The sequence below is a fragment of the Zingiber officinale genome, chromosome 5A (assembly GCF_018446385.1).
Source record: "Zingiber officinale cultivar Zhangliang chromosome 5A, Zo_v1.1, whole genome shotgun sequence".
NCBI lineage: Eukaryota > Viridiplantae > Streptophyta > Magnoliopsida > Zingiberales > Zingiberaceae > Zingiber > Zingiber officinale.
The window spans coordinates 36,246,793-36,266,983 of record NC_055994.1 but is presented as its reverse complement, the minus strand read 5'-3'; the positions used below and the strand labels follow the sequence as shown (position 1 = coordinate 36,266,983).

General features: G+C 36.9%; 1 non-coding gene across 1 annotated transcript; it reads right to left on the bottom strand.

The window, feature by feature from the left end:
* Positions 1-6,256: 6,256 nt before the first annotated feature.
* On the bottom strand, positions 6,257-6,362 carry LOC121983609. The gene has a single exon (XR_006112639.1). It is a non-coding gene; the product is annotated as a small nucleolar RNA R71 (small nucleolar RNA).
* Between the last annotated feature and the right edge of the window lie 13,829 nt (positions 6,363-20,191).

Here is a 20,191-nt window from a genome sequence, read left to right as displayed (position 1 = left end):
AGATTGTTAGAGTATATACTAAAAACCTAGCTTTTTGTATAAACATTTATAAGAATCACATTGGTCAAAAATATCTACATTTATATGTTAAGTGTAGTTGTTCAATTAATTTATATTGTAGATAACATGGTGTGTGGTGTCACACAAAAAAGATCATGTTATCGGTTCTTTATAAATTATAAACAATAGCTCACGACTAAGATGGATAGGAACAAACCATTGGAATAGTCATAATGTAATTTGGTTTTAGTTTATCTTAACTATAAAATTACACTAGTACACTCTGAATGTATTGGGTAGGACCATTTAAGGTAGGTTCTTTGTATACTGACTTAATAAAAGAATAAGACCTTAGTTATTATGGAAGTGTGTGCTCTTAATCATAATATAATAACAAGCACATATATTTAGTATTCATTTCTTTGACTTATCAAAGGGTGAGATTTAGCTTGATAAATCAATAGACCCGATAAGTTGGGAAATGATATTACTTATAGTGTGTGTTGTTGATTATAGAAGGAAACTATGTCCTAGTAATCTAGGTTGATAATGTCCCCAAGAGAAGCTTATAAGGATTGCCATGTTAAACCCTGCAGGTGGACTTAGTCTGAGATGACGATAAGGTTGAGTGGTACTACTCTTGGACTGTGACATTAATTAAAATGAGTTGTCAGTAACTCAATTAATTAGTGGGCATCTGACATCTTAAACACAGGGAGTCTAACACACTCATGATAAGAAGGAGCCCATAATGTAATTTGAGATTGGTGCGGTAGTGCAATAATAACTCTCTAGTGAAATGAGTTATTATTGATGAACTTGAGTTGTGTGTTTAGGGCGAACACGGGATACTCGAGCTTGTCAGGAGGCCAAAACCAATTTCCCCTCTAGGTCCCTATCGTAGCCTCAACGAAGCCTCAAATCCACTCATGAAAAGTCCATCTTGGTGTCCAAGAGGCAGTCGACCCAAGGCTTGGTGACCAAGCCAAGGGTCAACCACTATCTTCTTTAAAGGGGTCGGCCATAAGTTTTGCAAAGGGGGCCGACCACATAATGCAAATTATGAGGGGTGTTTTGAATTTCTAAAATCTTCTCTTTGTAGATATCTACAAGTTTTAAAAGAAAGATTTTAAATTATAAAACTTTCCTTATTTGAATTAGGCCACATGGTTTAAAAGAAAGTTTAAAAGTTTTAAAACTTTCCTTTTTTAACCATCCTCATGGTTTTTAAAAAAGGGAGTTTTAAATTTGAAACTTTCCATTTTTGTCACCATGTTAAAAAGAAAATTTTAAATGAGAAGTTTTAAATTTTAAAACTTGTTTTAAAATAAAGAAAACTTTCCTTTTTTAAACATCCACATTAGGAGATTAAAAGAGAGCTTGTAAAATTTTATAAGAGTTTTCCTTCTTTGCTTATAAAATTTTTACAAAATTTTTATTTCCTTCCTCTTAGGGTCGGCCACCCTTGCTTGGTGCCCAAGCAAGGGGCCGACCAATCATTTGAATCAATCAAAGAGGAGAAAAAGGAATTAAAAAGGAGGAAAGGAAAAACAAGAGGAAGATTTTAATTTTTTGTAAAAATCTTTCCTTATTTATCTTGGGCAAGTATTATAAAAGAAGGGGAGGAGAGGCCTCATGATAAATTCTATTCTTTTCTCTCTTCTCTCTAGTTTTCTCCTAAGGGCTAGCCTTTTCTCTCCATGCTAGGGCCGGGAATCTCTTGTGGTTGCTTTGTGTGGCCGAATACTAAGAGAAGGAGTTGAAGAGGAGAAGTAGGATTGTATCAATTATTATTCTCTTGCTTGTGCTCCCTCTTGTGGTCGACCCTCTCCCCTTCCCTTTCCCCTTGCTCTCTTTTGTTTCTTTGTGGTGGTGGTGGCCAGATTTTAGAGGAGGAGGAAGAAGCTTTTGGGTGGTGTTCATCTTGGAGGATCGTCACCCACACGACGTCCAAGAGGAGGCGAGGAATACGGCAGAAGATCTCGAGGTTATTAGCATACAAAGAAAATGTATAACTAGTAATTATTTTTCACATCATGCTAGTTAGTTTTTTTTGTATGAATTCCAAACACAAGAGACATATGATTCTAGAGTTTCTAATTTGTGATTTGAGTTTGCGTTTTTTTTGTTTTCTTTGAATTTGTGATTCGATTGTTCTTTTTGGTTAAACCTAGAGTTAAATAAGGAAATTAAATATTGGCTTTCCTTAAAAGGCTTTGTCTAGGCGGTGGTGGATGATCTCATACCCAAGAAGGACTAATGTCTTGCCATGCAGTCCTGGAAGCCAATTTTAGAAATTAATATTTAATTGAATTTATAACATAGGTGGATTTGTATCAATAGTGTTAAGCATCGTTTGTGATCCAAATATAAATCATTAAGAACAGATAAGTTAAATTTGGAATCAATAATGTTAAGTTCCATTTGCGATTCCTAATTTAATTTCTAAAGAACACAATAGGTTGTTTAGGAAAGATTCGACACTTGTACAAAATTTTTGTACAGTGGAACCGGTACAATCTTCCTAGGACCAACCAATAGAGTCATCGCAGGCTCAGAACCAAGTAAACCGACTGTGTTTGCGTACTTCCTTGTGTGTCTTTTCTGCTTCGTTGTCTAACTTAGTTTTCCGCTACGTACTTTAATCTTAATTTTAAAAATAAAAGATAACTTTTCCAAAACCATGTTATTCACCCCCCCCCCCTCCTCACGTGTGACTTGATCCAACAAGTGGTATCAGAGCAAGGTTCTTCTCTGAATTGGTGTAACCACCAATCAAGCCCGGGGAATCGTTTTATTTTGGATTTCAGATTTTTGAAACTTATTTGAATGGGTAAAATTTACCTTTTCAAATAAATCTTTTTCATACGGCTTCTCGAAGTTGGTGCAACACCACTCGAGTCATCTATAGTTATTTTTTTTCTCAAGCACTGCTAATCCAAGACCAAATTTTGGTACCTCCCTCTAGTTTTCTTTTTAGCAAGGTTCATAGCTCAAAATGAGGGATACAGTACCATTCGCCCACCACTCTTCAATGGGGATGATTTCCCATACTGGAAGAAGTAGATGGAGGTGTATCTGAAGATTGACTTCGACCAATGGTTCAGCGTCACTAAAGGGTACAAGGCGCTAGTTGACAATTCTGGAATTCCAATGGACCCAGAGAATTGGAATCCAGAAATGAAGAAGAAGGCCTAGATCGACTTCAAGGCCCTCAACACAATCCAGTGCAGGTTAACAAAGGAGGAGCTGAACCACATTAGCCCACATGAAAATGCCAAGGAGCTATGGGACAAGCTCATAGAACTACACGAAGGAACTAACGACACAAAGATAATGAAAAGATATCTATATTTAAATAAATTATTTAATATAAAAATATAGGAAGGTGAGACTAATAGTCAGCTGCACGCAAGGATAAAAGATATCCTCAACGAACTTCACACAATCATCCACCAGATGGAGAATCGAGATCTTATAAGGTACGCTCTAAATGCATTTCCTCGAAATGCACTATGAGCATCCATCGTGGATGCCTATAAGATTTTGAGAAACTTATCAAAATTGAAATTAGATGAACTTTTCTATGAATTAGAGTTGCACGAATAGAATAACACAAAACCTAAGAAAGGTGCTTCTTTTATTGCAGGAACATCAAAAGAAAATGCCAAAACCAAACTAGAACCTGAAGTTGAGTCAGACCAAGACTCAAATGATGAAGACCACCTGGTGAACCTGGTAAGAAAGATATTCACTAGGAGAAAGAAGAACTTCACTAAAAGGGACCTGCAGAAGATCAACTCCAGCAACAACAAGACGAACATCATGTGTTTTGGATGCAACAAGAAGGGGCATTACAAGCACGATTGCTCAAATCTAAAGGAAAAGAAGGTCCTTGATGTGCGTAGACTTTATACACTTGTTTAGCATGTTTTGACGCACATTCTTATGTTTTATACATGCTTTATCTATGCGCTTTTATGTCCCTTGCTTTTCTTTTAGAATAAATACTTTTCTTTGTTCGGAGATATGCTTTTGTGCGTTTTATGCTTTCAGGAGTCGAATTTGGAGAAGAATTGATGTTCGTGGCTAATTCTACAACTAAACGGAGAAAGAACGACTTTAGCAATGAGTGCCACACGACCTTACAAAGGGGAATGGCCCTGACCGTGTGGTCATGACAGGGTCATGTAGCATCAACAGCAAGGGAGAATGCCTTAGCCGTGTGAAGTTACACAGCCGTGCCACCTTCTCCAGCCAGCTAGTACACAGTCGTGTATTGTTACACGGCCATGTATCCTTTCTAGTGACAGAGATTGCCCTGGCCGTGTATGATTACACGACCGTGTAGCCTTCCCAGAGCCAAAGAATGGCATAGTCGTGTGTGCCACATGACCGTGCAACCCTTCCAGAGACAAGAATTGATCAGGCCATGTGGTTTCACATGGCTGTGAAAGCAGGCAGGAATGGAACATGGCACGACCGTGTGACCTTGGCCGAGAGGAGGAATGCCTTGGTTGTGTGGATCTCACACGGGCGTGTCCTAGGTCGTGTGGCACCAAAATGTCCTCCTCTATATATAGAGCCTCTTCCTCTTTGAAAAGGGGAGGCTCTCCCTTTGGGAAGATCTATTCTTGGGCGAATTTCCAGCGTTCAGAAGGAGATTTCTATCCAAGATTTGACTCCAAGAGCAGAGGATTGGTTCTGAAGATCACTCGCTGTATTGAGATAAGCATTCCTTTCTATTCTTCTTGATTTGGATCAGAATGTCTTGGATCTTCTTGTCTTTGATTCTTTCTTCATTCTCTATGGAGTAGATCTTTTGTTCTAGGAAGGAGGGAGTATTTGTGATGTAATTTGATGTAAGATTCATGGATTTGCCATCTTCTTGATTCAAGAATATTGTTATGTTTTGTATCAATCAATCTTGTATGGATTATGGTGTTTTGTGCCTAATTACCATTCTTGATTGGTTGTTTATATTTCTTATGGAATCTTGTTGAGGAATTCGTTAAATTGTATGATCGAGGGGCGTCGTGACAGGGTTGCCCCGTTAACAGACTTTTTAGGGGATCACCTTTAGGGGGTAAAGCAAGAACCTACAAAGAAGTAGGACGAATTGATTTTCTTGACTCTATATCTTAATGTGAATTGATTAGTGATGTGTTCCTATGTCGTATGACCGAGGGGCGTCGTGACAGGGCTGGCCCGTTAACGGACTTCGTAGGGATCATAACTCTTTGATTACTTAAGATTTAGATGTAAGTCCTTGGCTGGTGTTTTCTTATGAATACATTTCAATTGTGGACAAGAATTGGTAGATTGCATTACATCGATGAATATCGCAAAGAAACTAAAACTCCTAGAACCTTTATCTAACCCTTACATCTAATCTTTAGTTGTAAATGATCTTTTAATTGTTTGTTTAGCTAATTCACTTTTGAGATGTCTTTAGTGATTATAACTAGTCCCTATAGATACGATATCTTTTATTATTACTGACGACATAACCATACACTTGCGGTTCATAACAAGTTTTTGGCGCCATTGCCGAGGAATGCACTTATAACATTAGAGATTATCAATTGAGTTAGACTAAACTTTTGTTTTCTTTTCTTACATCTGATTTGTAACTAGTTTTCTAATTCTGTTTTGTATTCCTCCATTTGCATTCGTTCTTTGTTTTCATTCATTGCATTCATTCATTCATTCATTCATTACATTGTTCTTTAATTCTTTTTGTAAACTACATTCTTTCTATTCTTTTCTTTTCTTTTCCTAGAAGTAAATTATTTAATCTTGTTCTTGTATGCAAAGATTAATAGAACATTCCATAGAAGGAGAATCTTGCAAAGGCATCAAGAAGAACAACAACAATCAAATATGGCAAATAGACCACTTAAGGATTATGCATCACCTTATGCTAGAGGGGTTCGCTCAAGCATTACTAGACCCTTTGTTGAAGAAAATAACTTTGAGATCAAGCCTGCAATAATCAATATGGTTCAGCAAAATTAGTTTGGAGGTGGACTGCATGAAGATCCTAATCAGCATTTGGAAGTCTTCTATTAAATCTGTGGTACCATGAAAATGAACGGTGTTCCTTCAGAAGCAGTTAGACTATTACTGTTTGGGTTTTCTTTAAGGGATAGAGCTAAACAATGGTTGAATTCCTTACCCCCAAATAGCATTACCACTTGGGAACAATGTGAGCAACAATTCTTAGATAAATTCTATCATCCTAGCAAGACAGCTTATATGAGAAATCTTATTGCAAGCTTCAGACAATCTGATTCAAAATCTTTATTTGAAGCATGAGATAGATACAATAATATGCTCTGAGAATGCCCACATCATGGTTTAGAGAAATGGTTGGTGTTGCACATATTTTATAATGGCATTAACTATCATACTAAAGTATCCCTAGATTCAGTAACTGGAGGGGCACTTATGAATAAAAGTTTAGATGAAGCTGAAGAAATCATTGAGAGTGTAGCGTAGAATCATCATCAATGGGCAACAGAGAGAAGTGGAGGCTATTCTTATTCAAACCCAACAAAAGCATCAAGAAAATTTGATGTAGATGCAGTCACTCTAATGACTGTAAAGCTGGATGATCTTACAAAGAAACTAGAAAATATGGGGACTAGCACTAATACAGTAAATACCATAATATACTGTTGTGAAACATGTGGAAGTTCTGATCATTCTCAAGACTCATGTCCTTTAGGAACTATCTCTACACAAATAAATCAATTAGAGCAATGTGACGCTATCATGGATTTTAATCAAAGGTAGAACAATCCTTATTCCGGTTAGTTGCTACTCGGAATATCGTACCGGTTCCCCTGTATAAAAATTTTATACAAGTCCTGAACCTTTCCTAACAACCTATTGAATTCTTTAAATTAAATTTGGAATCGCAAACAAACTTAACATTATTGATTCCAAATTCAGCTTATCTGTTCTTAGTGGTTTAGACTTGGATCGCAAACGATGCTTAACATTATTGATCCAAATCCACCCATGTTACAAATTTGATTAAATATTTATTTTAGAGATCGACTTCCAGGTTAAACATGGCAAGGCACTAGGCCTTCTTGGATATGAGATCATCCACCACTTCCTAGACAAAGCCTTTCAACGAAATTCAATATTTAATCTCCTTATAGTAACCCTAGGTTTAACCAATAAGAACAATCGAATCACAAGATCGAAAAAACAAAAGAAACACAAGATTGAATCATAAATCCGAAACCTAGAATCATTAGCCTCTTGTGTTTGGTATTTCAAGATCTAAACAAAAGGATGAACTAGTTATGGTGTGGAAACTATTAACTAGTTATACATTTTGTAGCTTATAGACCTCACGATCTTCTGCCGTATTCCTCTTCTTATCTCGGACAACGTGTGGGTGACGATCTACCGAGACGAGAATCCACCCAAGCCTCCTTCTTCTCCTTGCAAGTTTCGGCCACCAACAATCTCCTAGAGATGAACTTTGGCTACCAACCAAGCTCCAAGAGATGCTAGGAAACAATACCTCCTATCTCTTCTTCTTCTCCAAGCAAAATCCGGCCACTAAGATCCCTCCAAGAAGATGATGCCGCCGGCCACTTAAGAAGAAGAATAGGGGAAGAGGAAGAAGATGAGGGCCGACCACCACCAAGGAATAGAGGAGAGGAATAATAGATGTATTGTTATGAGGTGAGGCACCTCTACCCTCTCTTTTATATTCCTTGGTCTTGGCAAATAAGGAAAGTTTTAAACATAATTAAAACTTCCTTATTTTCCCATGCCAATGATTAAAAGGAAAATTTAATTAAAAATTTCCTTTTTAAACTTTTAATGGCCGACCACATCTTGTCCTCCAAACAAGGAATGTTTTAAACACAAAATTAAAACTTCCTAATTTGTTTCCGAAAATTTTTAAAATAAAATTTCACTTTTAAAATTCCCTTCATGGTTGGTTATAAAAAGAAACTTTTTATAAATGAAAATCTCTCTATTAAAACATGTGGATGATTACGAAAAGGGAAAGTTTTCTCTAAAATTAAAATCTTCCTTTTAACTACAAATAAGGAAAGATATCAAACCTTTCTCTTAATACTTTGTAAAAACTATAAAAGTAAAGATTTAATTTTAAAACTCTCTTTTAAATCATGGCTTCCACATATGGAAATATTTTAAAATTAAAATCCCTTTTATTCTTATTGTGGCTGGCCACCCTTGCTTGGGCTCCAAGCTAGGGTCAGCCACCACTTGATCCCATCTAACCTTGGTTTGGCCGGCCCTAGCTTGGGCTCACCTTAAGGTGGGTAAGAAATTGGGTTTGGGTGGGTATAACACTTTATAAATAAGAGGCTATGACAGGGACCGAGAGGAGGAATTGATTTTAGTCTCCCGATGAACTTGAACTTCACGTGTTCGCCCCGAACACCCAACTCGAGTTCATCAATAATAACTCATACCACTAAAGAGTTATTATTGAATTATCACACCAATCCCATATTACTATATGGGCTCCTTCTTATCATGAGTGTGTTAATCTTCCTGTGTTTAAGATATCGAATGACAACTAATTAACTGAGTTACTGACAGCTCACTTAATTAATATCTAGCTCCAAGAGTAGTACCACTCAACCTTATTATCATGTCGGACTAAGTCCGCCTACATGGTTTACATGACAATCCTTATGAGCTCCCCTTAGGGACATTATCAACCTAGATCACTAGGACACAGTTTCCTTCTATAATCAACAACACACAGTATAAATAATATCATTTCCCAACTTATCGGGCCTTTTGATTTATCGAACTAAATCTCACCCATTGATAAGCCAAAGAAATAAATACAAGATATATGCACTTGTTATTATATCAGGATCAAGAGCACACACTTCCATAATAACAAAGGTCTTGTTCTTTTATGCAGCTAGTATAAAAAGAAACTACCTTAAATGGTCCTGCTCAATACACTCAGAGTGTACTAGTGTAATTTTATAGTTAAGATAAACTAATACCAAATTACACTACGACTATTCCAATGGTTTGTTCCTATCCATCTTAGTCGTAAGCTAATTTTTATAACTTATAAGGAACTGATAACATGATCTTCTGTGTGTGACACCATACACCATGTTATCTACAATATAAATTAATTGAACAGCTACACTTAGCATATAAATGTAGACATTTGAACAATGTGATTCTTTATTTCAAAATAAAGGTTTACAAAAAGCTAGACTTTTAGTATACATCCTAACAATCTCCCACTTATACTAAAAGACTATGTTGCCATAAACACTGCCATACATCTGATTCCCATCCCCTCAACATGCCGATTAAAAGATTTCGCTAGAAGGGCCTTTGTGAAAGGATCTACCAGGTTATCTGCTGATGCAATCTTAGCGACAATAACTTCTCCTCGCTTTACGATGTCTCGTATCAGGTGGTACTTATGCTCTATGTGTTTACTCGTCTTATGGGCTCGTGTTTCCTTCGAGTTTGCTATTGCACCGCTATTATCACAATAAATTATGATGATTACTCGTCTTAAAATCGAGATTTGGTGCTAACAATGATCTTCTGATTTTTAGGATTATAAAACAAACCACCTTTCGTTACCTTAGGATATCCAACAAACAGACAAACTTCTGTACGTGATTCCAACTTGTCAGTATCTCCCTTCAGCACATGTGTTGGACTACCCCATATCCGGATATGATTTAGACTAGGCTTACGCCCATTTCATAATTCCATGGGAGTAGAAGGAACTGTTTTAGAAGGTACCATATTCAGAATATACACTGCTATTTCTAAAGCATATCCCCAAAACGAATTTAGTAATTCTGAATAACTCATCATCGATCTAACCATTTCCATAAGAGTCCTGTTCCTTCGTTCTGCCACACCATTCTGCTCGGGTGTGCCAGGTGCAGTCAATTGGGATTGAATCCTGACTTCTGATAAGTAATTTCTAAACTCTCCAAAGAGGTATTCACCACCATGGTCAAACCGTAGTGTCTTGATAATTTTACCAAGACGTTTCTCCACATCAGTCCTATATTCTTTGAACTTGTCAAAGCATTCAGACTTGCGGCGCATCAGGTAAATGTATCCGTATCTTGAATAATCGTCTATAAAGGAGACGAAGTATTCATAACCACCTCTTACCTGGATAGACATAGGACCACACAAATCAGAATGAACCAGTTCTAACGCATCTTTGGCTCTATACCCCTTGGCCTTAAAAGGTCTTTTGGTCATTTTACCTTCCAAGTAGGATTCGCATGTTGGAAAATTTTCCAACTCTAATGAACCCAAGAGTCCATCGGCTATAAGCCTTTGAATCTTACTTAAGTTAATATGTCCAAGCCTTAGATGCCAAAGATATGTTTGGTTCATTTTCGAAGGTTCTTTTCTCTCATTAGAGTTAGAAGATGTGTTATTAATTTCCATATTTTGCTTTGTGGGAGAAATTGGATTTAAAGTGTATAAATTGCCAACCAATGCACCAGAACAGATAATCACCTTATTTCTCTTTATAACGACATTGTTACTAAAGGAAACTGAATATCCATCCATATACAGTTTAGAAACTAAAATTAAATTCTTTCTAAAACTGGGTACATAAAGACAATTTCTTAAAATCAAATTTCTATTCCTATCAAAAGATAAGTAGACGTCTCCCACTGCGACAGCCGCCACCTTAGTTGTTGGTTGCTACTCGGAAAGACTAGAGGTTCCACTGTACAAAAATTTTGTACAAAGGTCTGAACCTTTTCCTAGCTACCATGTGTTCTTTTAAATTAAATTTTGGATCGCCTGCGGAACTTAACACGTTTGATCCAAAACTTAATCTATTTGTTCTTTTAGGTTTTGACTTGGATCTCCTGCAGAACTTAACACGTTCGACCCAAGTCACCTTAAATTATTAATTCCATTAAATATTAATTTCCATAATCGGTTCCCAGTACTGACGTGGCGAGGCACATGACCTTCTTGGATATAGGAGCAACCACCACCGACTAGACAAAACCTTTTATAGAAAGCTAATATTTAATTTCCTAAAATAACTTTAGGTTAACCGAAAAGAACAATCAAATCACAAGAAAAAAAAACAAAAGAACACTATATCGAAAACAAATTCGAAACTCTAGAATCGTATGCCTCTTGTATTTAGTATTATTTCCAAAAATAACTAGTATGATGCGGAAAGAAAAATTACTAGTTATACCTTTTAGAAAAACCTCTTGATCTTCTACCGTATTCCTCTTCTAACCTCGGACGTTGTGTGGGCAACGATCTTCTGAGATGAGAACCACCAAGCACCTTCTTCTTCCTTGCAAATTTCGGCCATCAAAACTTCTTCTAGGATGAAGAGGTTCGGCCACCACCACCATGCTCCAAGGGATGCTAGAAACAAAGCTTTATTTCTCTCCTTCTTCTTCTTCTTCTCTAAACTTGATCCGGCCACCATATGGGTCTCCACAAGAAGGATGAGGTTCGGCCATCAAAGAGAAGAAAGGAGGAGAGGATGGCCGGCCACACCAAGGAAGAAAAAGAGAGAGGAAAAATAATAGAGTTGTTAGCCATGAAGGCACCTTTACCCTCTCTTTTATAATCCTTGGCCTTAGCAAATAAGGAAATTTAAATAAAAATTTCCTTAATTCTTTTGCCATTGATAAGGAAAATTTATTTAATTAAAAATAATTTTTTTCTCATCAACAATGTGGCCGGCCACTTTAAACCAAGCAAGGGAAATTTAATTCAATCAAGAATTAAAACTTTCCTAATTTGTTTCTGGAAATTTTATAAAAAATTTCTCCAATAATTTTAATCCCTTCATGATTGGTTAATAAAAAGAAATTTTATAAATTAAAATCTTTCTTTTAAACATGTGGATAATTTCCAAAAAGAAAAGTTATCTCTAAAAATTAAAATCTCCTTTCAATCTACAAATAAGGAAAGATATTAAATCTTTTCTTAATCTTTTGTAAAAACTAATAAAAGAGAATTTTTAATTTTTAAACTTTCTTTTAAATCATGAATATAATTAAAAGGAAAGTTTTTATCAAAATTAAAACCAACCTTTTAATCTACAAATAAGGAAAGAGATTTTAACTCTTCTCTTAATCTTTTGTAGAATCTTATAAAAGGAAGGATTTAAATTTTTAAACTCCCTTTTAAATTATATTATCCACATAAGAAAAATTTTAAAATTTAAAATTCCTTTTTATTTAATAGGGCCGACGACATGAATTCACCCATGAACATACCCATGGCCGGCCCTAGCTTGGTCTCCAAGCTAGCTTGGCCGGCCCTTATAGGATGGGTAAGAAGGTGGGTATGCGGTGGGTATAAATCTCTATATACTAGAGGCTACGATAGGGACCGAGAGGAGGAATTGGTTTTGGTCTCCCGATGAAATTAAGCATCCCGTGTTCGCCCCGAACACACAACTTAATTTCATCAATAATAATTCATTCCACTAAAGAACTATTATTGAACTACCGCACCAATCCCAAATTATATTTTTGGGCTCCTTCTTATTATGAGTGTGTTAGTCTCCCTGTGTTTAAGATAACAAATGTCCACTAATTAAGTAAGTTACTGACAACTCGCTTAATTAATATCTAGCTCCAAGAGTAGTACCACTCAACTTCATCGTCATGTCGGACTAAGTCCACCTGCAGGGTTTAACATGACAATCCTTATGAGCTCCTCTTGGGGACATTCTCAACCTAGATCACTAGGACACAGTTTCCTTCTATAATCAACAACACACTATAAGTGATATCATTTCCCAACTTATCGGGCTTATTGATTTATCGAACTAAATCTCACCCATTGATAAATTAAAGAAATAAATATCAAATATATGTGCTTGTTATTATATTAGGATTAAGAGCACACACTTCCATAATAACTGAGGTCTTTGTTCCTTTATAAAATCAGTATAAAAGGAACGACCTCAAATGGTCCTACTCAATACACTCTAAGTGTACTAGTGTAATTATATAGTTAAGATAAACTAATACCTAATTACACTATGACCTTCCAATGGTTTGTTCCTTTCCATCTTGGTCGTGAGCTACTGTTTATAATTTATAAGAAACCGATAACATGATCTTCTGTATGTGACACCACACACCATGTTATCTACAATATAAATTAATTGAGCAACTACATTTATCATAAATATAGACATTTGACCAATGTGATTCTTATTTCTAGATAAATGTTTATACCAAAAGCTAGGCTTTTAGTATACACTCTAATATTAGTAGCATTGCCCATGTAGACGGTTATCTCTCCATCAAATAGTCGTCGGGTTTCCAAGAACCCCTTCAAAGAATTGCGGACATGATCAGTGGCTCCCGTATCTACACACCAGGTGCTGGTAGATAACACCGCTAAACATGTTTCAACTACTAGAGTATGAGATATACCTTTATTGTTCTAATTCCTACGAGGATAGCCCGCTTTCCAATGTCCAGACTGCTTGCAGATGAAGCACTTTCCCTTCGACTTCTTCATTCCAGCTTTCTGTACTGTACTCTGAGGTTTATTCACCTTCTTTGCTGAAAAGACCTATTTCTTCTTCTTCTTGCCTTTCGACTTAGAAGTAGAACCATTTTCAGCATAGTGAATCTGAGAACTGTGACGAAATATCCTTCTGCTGCCTGTAGTTCTGTCAGAAGTTCCGCCAACGTATACTCTCTTTTGTTCATGTTATAGTTCAGGCGGAACTGCTCAAAACTTCTGGGTAGCGTTTGGAGAATTATATCGACCTGGGTTTCCCCATCGATTTCTCCTCCAAGGACTTGTATTTCATTCAGATAAGTCATCATTTTGATGATATGATCCCTTACGGGTGTCCCCTCAGACATGGTGGCTGTCATTAACTTCCTCATTGCCTCTTGCCTAGCAGTCCGACTCTGGTGCCCAAAGAGTTCTTTGAGATTGTTCATTATATTATAAGCTGTTGGTAAATCTTGATGCTGATGTTGTAATACATTTGACATTGATGCCAAAATGTAACACCACGCCATCTCATCAGCCTTTACCCATTTCTTATGATACTCAATCTCCTCTAGGGTAGAGTCACTGTCAGGTGCATCAGGGCAAACCTCAGTCAGTACAAACTTATAGCTTTCAGCAGTAAGAACTATGTCCAGGTTTCTTTTCCAATCAATATAGTTGGGACCAGTAAGTTTGTTCTCTTTCAGTATAATGGCTAGTGGGTTGAAAGTCATCCTAAGAATCACAAAAGTAAACTTTGGTCAAGACTCTAAATTTAGAATAATATTGATTCCTCAAACAATACTATTTTAAATTAACCAACACCTCAAATCACCGTGAATATTGCATGCCACGTTAATGTGGACGTATACAAATTCATCATTTGTAAGAGGAGGGTGTGACCTATTAATTTTATTATCTTGTCATCCTAACTTTATGACAAATAAAATTAATAGTTGATTTCACTTTGGTCACACAAGACAATAGCAGTGACTCCGTTGGGGAGGATACTATTGAATGCGTCTAAGTGTATACCATTACTTGATACTAAGTCTATTAAATAGGATTACGCCCCTTCAGTTAGAGAAGATCACACGCTCCTAAATAATTTCCTATAACCATCCATAAAAGGAAGTTTGATCTAGTGATCCGCAACAAACCCATCCGTTGTGGAGGGAGGCACTCAGAGCCAACACGCAGGCTTGTTGCATCACTTACAAACCAGTAATGGAGACCATGGGATTTATTAAAATCCCTATCCCACTTAGTTATTTAAAAATGAGGATTTTTAACCTATCCTAGCATACATCACATGCATATAAACATCACCATAAATAAAAGCAATAAATTTGGAAATTAATTTTCCAACTATTATGGCTCTTTCCATCACTGTCTTCAGTATGCTCCAACCCTAGCTGCTGCCATCTTTAGCCACCGCCATCAGGTCGAGTTGTCGCATCCTTCTTGCTTCTTATTCCGCTCTGCCTCTGGTGCTCCAAAAGTACCATGCCTCGCAAGAATCTGATCCACGACAAAAATAGAATTTTACATATATCGATCCTATATTCCACGAGGGAATGTACATGTATTCTAGATCGAACAAAAAATAAAATTCTAAAAATAATATAGCTCCTGCTATATTTTATACATACAATCATGCACACAAATAATGCCCTTGACATGTCCAAGGGTCCAATCACACACAATATCAATAAGCCATAATAGTTGGAACCTGCAACCAAAGAGTTAGCACATCCTACTACTATCCTGCCTAAATTATGTATGGCATGTGCATAACCTATTTGAATTCTAAAAAATACACAGAGGCAAACCCTAGCTCTGATACCAATTGTCGGTTAAACCTAGGAAAACGTACCGGTTCCACTGTACAAAATTTTTGAACAAGTGTCGAACCTTTCCTTAAATAACCTATTGTGTTCTTTAGAAGTTAAATTAGGAATCGCAGATGGAACTTAACATTATTGATTCCAAATTTAAGTTATCTGTCTTAATGGTTTAGATTTGAATCGCAAGCGGAACTTAACACTATTGATTCAAATCTACCTAAATTATTAATTCCATAAATATTAATTTCCAAAATTGGCTTCCAGGACTGCATGGCGAGGCACATGGCCTTCTTGGATATGGGAGCAACCACCACCGCCTAGGCAAAGCCTTTTAAGGAAAGCTAATATTTATTTCCTTAAATAACTTTAGGTTAACCAAAAAGAACAATCGAATCACAAGTTCGAAAAAGAAGAAAACACAAACTCAAAAAAACTATTTCGAAAGACTAGATCTAATTGCCTCTTGTATTTAGAATTCTTACAAAGAGAAAAACTAGCATGATGCAGAAAATAATTGCTAATTATACCTTCTCTTTGTATGTTAATGACCTCGAGATCTTCTGTCGTATTACTCGCCTCACCTTGGACGTCGTGTGGGCGACGATCCTCCAAGATGAACACCACCCAAAAGAATCCTTCCTCTTCCTCTAGAATTCGACCACCACCACAACCAAGGAGAAGAGAACAAAGGGAAAGGGAGAAAGGAGAGGGTCGGCCACGAAGAGATCACCCAAGCAAAAGAATAAGAGTTGTTGTCTCATGAAGCCCCCTCACCCCTTCTTTTATATTACATACCCAAGGCAAATAAGGAAAAACCTTTTACAAAAAATAAAATCATCCAAGAGTTTTTCCTTTTCCCTTTTTATTTTTCCTTTTCTTTCCTCTTGATTGAATCAATCATCAATCAATGGTTGAGATCAATCCTATTTGGTTTAGGATTAAATTTGGCCGACCCCTTGCTTGGGCACCAAGCAAGGTGGTCGGCCACCATGTTTTAGGAAAGGAATAATAATTTTTTAAAAATTTTACAAGAGAAAAACTCTTATAAAATTTTACAAGCTCTCTTTCCTAAAGTAAGAGTTAAAAAAGGTAAGTTTCTAAAAATTAAAACCATGTTTTAAATTTAAAAACTCTCTTATAAAATTTTCTTTTTTAACATGATGATAGAAAATTTTAATTTTAAAGCTTATCTCCCTTTTTTTTCTAAACCATGAGGATGGTTAAAAAAGGAAAGTTTTAAAACCTTTTAAAACTCTCTATTAAAACATGTGGCCTAATTCAAATAAGGAAAGTTTTAAAAATTAAAATCTCTCTTTTAAAACTTATAGTTTTCTACAAAGAGAAGATTTTAAAAATTCAAAACAACCCTCCTATTTGAATTAATGTTGGCCGGCCCCTACAATCTTGGTCACCAAGCTATAGGGCCGGCCCCTATAAGAGGATGTGGCCGGCCATTGCTTGGTCACCAAGAAATGGTCCGTCCCCCTTCTTGGACACCAAGAAGAGCCTTACATTTGGATGGACTTGAGGCTATAATGAGGCTACGACAGGGACCTAGAGGAGAAATTGGTTTTGGCCTTCCGATGAGCTTGAGTATCCCATGCTCGCCCCGAACACACAACTCAAGTTCATCGATAACAACTCATTCCACTAAAGAGTTATTACCGCACTACCGCACCAATCCCAAATTACATTTTGGGCTCCTTCTTATCATGAGTGTGTTAGTCTCCCTGTGTTTAAGATTACGAATGTCCACTAATTAAGTAAGTTACTGACAACTCACTTAATTAATATATAGCACCAAGAGTACTACCACTCAACTTTATTGTCATGTCGGACTAGGTCCACCTGCAGGGTTTAATATGACAATCCTTATGAGCTCCTCTTGGGGACATTCTCAACCTAGATAACTAGGATACAGATTCCTTCTATAATCAACAACACACACTATAAGTAATATCATTTCCCAACTTATCGGGCATATTGATTTATCGAGCTAAACCTCACCCTTTGATAAATCAAAGAAATAAATATTAAATATATGTGCTTGTTATTATATTAGGATTAAGAGCACACACTTCCATAATAACTAAGGTTTAGTTCTTTTACTAAGTCAGTACAAAAAGAACATACCTAAATGATCCTACTCAATACACTTAAAGTATATTAGTATAATTTATTAGTCAAGATAAACTAATACTTAATTACACTACGACTATACTGATAGTTTGTTCCTTTCTATCTTAGTCGCGAGCAACTGTTTATAATTTATAGAGAACTGACAACATGATCTTCTGAGTGTGACACCACACTCCATGTTGTCTACTATATAAATTAATTGAACAATTACATTTAATAAATAAATGCAGATATTGACTAATGTGATTCTTTTATTTTAACAAATAAATGTTTACAAAAGCTAGGCTTTTAGTATACACTCTAACAGTGGCACCTCGTCACGCGCCCCCAACATTCTCTTACCATTGAAGAACCAATCATAATCAAAGGAATTCTGAAAAGGCGTGGTTTACTATGTGTAATAAAAAAGGACGAACTGGATTTGACAAATCCCGGGCCGAAAATGGAAAATGTGAAATAATAATAGTCAATCATGTGGGAAGCAACGTTTGAATTAATGTAACTATAGTAGACAGGATAATATCGGACGGGATAACAATGTTTATGATATACAAGTCAATATTGGTCAGGTCATCGCGTCTATTCTTATGAACCAAAAGGATTCAAGAAAGTCACCCAGTTTGATACAAAAGATTGTTCGATCTTACACTTAGAACATGCACAGATACATAACATTATATTTTCCTCTCAAAACATTAAACCTCGAAAGGTCAACAAAAGTTATAAACATGAGCTCTCAGACTCCTTAGAAAACTTCAACCCCACTAAGGATAGATTTTACCAAGGCACGAAGGAAGCTTGCCCGGGTTGAAGAAGTGGAAATATTTTACCCGGACGAAGGAAACTATGAAGCAGAGTGGTCTCATGAGAAAGAAGGTACAAACTTGTTCATGCCCTCTCCAACATGTGACTGAAAGGTCCACCTCCCGCCTGAGCCTTTTGAGCTCTGATTCTGGAACACCCACCTTAGCCTAAAACCGAAGCAACCTGGGCTGCGATGGCAACATTAACTGATCACTAATAGCATGTCGGGTCATCAAGCCTTTCCACTCTGGGGTCTTACGCTCCGGATCCCGACAAACTTCATCCTTTAAGGTCGTTCCTGACCTTGTTTGAAACTGGGTGACCGATAGAAATACCTTTAACTCTCGTGCTTGAGAGTTAGCTGGGTATGGAGTTTGAGCAGCTTCATTCATAAATCCTATCTTCGCCAACAGAGGTTACTCCCAGAGAGAGAGGCCTAAAGCCATACTCTCGGTAAGAGAAGACAAGCAAAAAGGAGAAGAACTGAAGTGAGTGAAGAAGAAAGGAAGGATCACAGCCCTATTTAAAGGATCGAGGGTCGAGGGACTCACGGGATCACTATTACTTGGACTCACGGGATCACTATACTTGGGTTCACGGGATTGTTGTACCAGAAGTCACGAGGACTACTGCAGATAAGTCATGAGGCTATTGTAGAGACCATGGCAGGTACGTGATCAAAAATAGGCAAAGAAACAAAAAATAGACTTAGGTCTAGTCAGTCGGCTACACCTCCTTCGACTAGACTTGGAAGGAAGGCTAGTGATATGGGTTAGGTTTAGTAGGTCCCCGGAGAAAGGGGAAAGAAAAGAGATAGCAGAATTAAGCAACATAAATATCGGCCGGGATATCGGGCTTAAGAAAATATAGGCTAATATCGTCTGGGACAACATGCTTAAGGAAATATAGGCAAATATCGGACGAGATAACACACTTAAAAAAAATATACGCCAACACCGGTCGGGATAATATCTTAAAGAAAAGAGAGGATAATACCGGTCGGAGTACATCCTTAAGAAAGAAAGGCCAATATCGGCCAGGATTGTCTGAGATAGCACATGCAAATATAGACTAATATCAGGCGAATGTATATGATCGTCCGAGAATGAGCAACTACAAGACCGTACTGAATTTATAATATATTATCGGATGAAGAAGTCATGTGTTAAATAAAAATAATAACCCGCTTGTACGAAACCTAGGGTCAATCCCGACCGATACAAACCATAGTATAATATCGGGTTGTCCACAACATAGTGAAGACAGGATGACCAAACGGGGATGATAAAATATAACTTATAGGACAGGATGAGAATAAACATTTTAAGGATATTTATGAATAGCTTATGAAAATATTTGCTTTATGTAATCGTATAACAGGTTGACTAACCCAGCGGGAAGAATGTTTCTAGACTCTTCTACAGGTACTAGACGACAAAAAAGGTACATCTGGGATACAAAAAAGATTCCTTAAAAGTCATTTTCTGTAAGTACGTGGCTTACATCATCTCATAACAAACTCTAACAAACCGGGGTCCACTTCATGACTACGAAGGTTATATGAAGTGGTATAAAAAGGGGAATCCTCTCCGTTGGCCAGGTATGTTCACGTTGATGCTCACACTCACAACCCTAGTTTTCGATTTCTATTCATCTTCTTCTTCTTCCTTCTTTCACACGAAGAGAGATCACTGACTTGAGCATCGGAGGGCCTAGCCAGGGATTCCCACGCCAGTCTTAGGTCACTGATAATAGTGTTGGTTGGTCTCTTGTGCGCAGGAAGCTTTGGAAGCTCCAGATCTTGGTTTTCTTCATTGAATCCTTCACTTCGTCTTTGGATCTTCACACGAGGAGGGCATTCTTTGACTTCATTT